Genomic DNA, 3209 nt, shown 5'->3' on the forward strand with positions numbered 1-3209 from the left:
TCAGCTCCTCTTTGAGGCTCAGAGCACGAATGCTCAGAAGCACATATCAGGCCAAGGACCCACGTGCATAACCATGTTCGCATACACATGTCCACCCACAGAGGTACGCATGCAGGAGGTTGGAGCCAGGCCCAAGTGGCCAGGAAGAGCTATTCATAATTTGTCAGTAGCTCTCTGGGTTATACTTTAAGTCCAAAAGCCAAATGGAGCATGTTGCCACAGTGTGCTCTCTCTTGGCGGCGAACTGTGGCTGTTAAATGAACCTGAATCCTTAGCATGCAATGCAACATGGCAGAAAATCAGGTGCCTTCCTCCCTCTGTGGCCTGTCACTGCCTCTCGCTCCACAGACCTCCCCGGTTACCCCTGTTGTTGGGCTGCTGGATGAGAATGGTGCCTCTTCTCAGTGAACAATCCCTAATTCAGGAAGCATTTGCTGAACAGAGAGATGGTGAGCTTCCAAGGTAAAGGACGATCAGATGTAACCCCTGACGTTTGGTTTCTAGCATCTAGCCCAGAAAGACCAGTCTGCCGTCAGAAGAGACATAATGCACCATGGGAAATCAGGGCAGAGAAGGGTACATGTCCTGTACATTCCAAAGAGCAATCTACAGCAGCTATGTTTTGGGTTTTGCATGTGTGAATTCATTAAGTATAGAGCGAGCAAAAGTAAAAGAATCACTAGCAAGTAGCAGATAGAAGCAGGAAATAGAAAGCGAAACATCATCAAATCAGGGACCCAAAACAGCCACAGAAACCAGCTGGGGAAGTTGAGGCTGTAGGAGGAGCTACAGTGGGAGGAGTAAGGCGAGGAAGAGGAGGAGCTACAGTGGGAGGCATGGTCTGGGCAATGCCCAGCCTTGCGGAGACAGCGTGGAAGATTGGCAGAGCCATCTTCCATGCTGGCGTCTCGTGGGTGGCAGGGCTGATGTTTCTGGTGGCCTCTGGCCGAGAAACATGGCGGCTGAGCTAGGCAGAGCCGCTACAGCTTAGATAGTCGGTTTGACCAGAGGCCGCTTTAAATAATAACTTCTACAGAGGTAATTCACGGTTGAGCTTTCTTCCCACGGATGAGCTTCCAGCTTCCCATCCCCACTGTAGGCAGTTTATTACCGTGGGATAAATAATAGTAAGTTCTGCTGGATATGGATTATCCTCTAGCCATTCTTTTTGTTGTGTTTTTTTTTGTTTTTTGTTTTTTGGTTTTTTTTGAGGCAGGGTTTCCCCATGTAGCCCTGGCTGTCCTGGAACTTGCTCTGTAGATCAGGCTGGCCCTGAACTCACAGACATCCCTTTGCCTCAGCCTCCAGAGTGCTAGGGTTAAAGGTGTGCACCAGCACCACCACCTGACTTCTAGCCATTCTTAATGACACAATGTTTTTGTTCCTGGGCCCGTTTTCTGTTCTTTCCTCCCTGTCACAGAGTTACTGGGGCCAGTCCATCCCAAGATAAAGAATCTTTGAGAAGACTAAGACAATATGCTTGGCTCTAAAATAGGGGTACTCACCCCACCTCCAGGACCACCTTCTCAGTGAACCCAAACAACACACAACAATTTAGCAGTACAGTATATATTACAGTGTTGGACACAGAAGGAAAGAGAAGGCACAGCTGAGCCACTGGTTGCTTGGCTTGCAGGAGGCAGCTGCCAACATCAGTGCTGATATCTGGGGCTACAGCCACCAGAGGAACCTTCAGCTGACAACTTAGAAGGGACAGCTCCAGAGAAAGGAAGGTCAGTTATGACCATTCAGAGGTGAGGGCTTGCTGTGGGGCTGAGGGCTTGCTGTATGGCTGGTGATTTTTCAGCCTGGAGACTAGACTGACATAGGAAAATACCAGGAAATGGTATTTACTGTGGCTGGTCCAGGCTGGCCTGGCTACTAAGATGAAGCAGACCTTTTTCCAAGGTGGTAACAGACACAGGATCTAGCAAGTGGGGGTCACATGTCTGGGTATTCATTATCTGTGGGTGTGGCTCCCATGCCAGGGCCAAGATTGTCCCATCCATCCCTGTCCCCAGGCATTTCAGATCAGACTTGGATGTAAAGTGCCAGGAGCCCCTCCTCCTAGGGCAGTTGAGTGGATGCTTAGAGATCTCTCTGCCCCACACGCACTTTGCTAGATGTTTCCAAGGGTCCTGTCTCCTCCGACATCCAAGAAACATTGCTTTTTAGGATTCTTTGTCCTGGAAAATAATGGCAACCCAATTTGAACCAATTAGGTCCCAAAGGGATGTCAGTAGATCATCACAAAGCCAAGTGGTAGAGAAGGCCAGGGACAGGAAGCTTGATCGGAAGTGAGGCAGTGAAGCCCCAGACCTCCCTGGGTTTTTCTCACTGACCTGGAGCTGTCAGCTTATGTATTCCTTACAGCTTGTCTATAGGCCAGCGTGGAGCCCACTGGCTGCCACTGGGCAACTTCTGCTCATGATTGCCTGCATGGAAGGAGATGTTTCCTAGGTTCTAAATGCTTTCCATCTCTGAAAGGATGCTAGCTCTACAGTCTTGGAACACAGCCAGCCCCTGACAGGAAACTCCATTGCCAAAATGGCAGGAGAAGGGCTGGGCAAGTTTCTCACTTTGTCTCAGCATCTGTCCTGGACTCACAGCAGCTGGAGGCTGAGAGAAGGGTCCAAGTGACATCCGGAAGCTGTCACTACTCCTGCCGTATCAAACCTATGCTCGAAGTTTCTCTGGAGCTTAAGTCCCTTTACAAGCCCTGCCCCATGAGCCTGCCACTCCAGCCTCCTGCACCAACCCCTGTCTGCAGCTATGTAACTTCAGGCAGAGCGGTTATATACGGAGCTAGCTCATCTTGGGTTCAATCCATTCATTCTGTGGGTTGTGTAACCCTGAACTTTGGGTTGTTTGACTTCCCTGAGTCTTGGTTTTTAATAAAAACTCATCCATGTACATGCCCTGGAACAGAGCCCAGCCTCCATTAAGTTCTCAGGAAATGTGAGACGTTCTTCTGGTTTATAAATCCTGGCAGGATTGCCATCTCACAGGTAAGATGTCCAAATAGTCCTCCTCCCCAGCTTTCCCCCACTGATATACCTTGCCATTACAGACCATCCTGTAGGCCCTTAAACCAGCCATCTGATTACCCAGCATCCCTTGGAAGAAAACATACCTGGCCATCCAGTCCTGAGCCCTGGCGCTGACTCTTTCTCCGGAGCACTGTGACTAAGGTCTAGGCACACCGACAC

Source organism: Grammomys surdaster, unplaced genomic scaffold, assembly GCF_004785775.1.
Source record: "Grammomys surdaster isolate TR1022 unplaced genomic scaffold, NIH_TR_1.0 241, whole genome shotgun sequence".
Lineage (NCBI taxonomy): Eukaryota > Metazoa > Chordata > Mammalia > Rodentia > Muridae > Grammomys > Grammomys surdaster.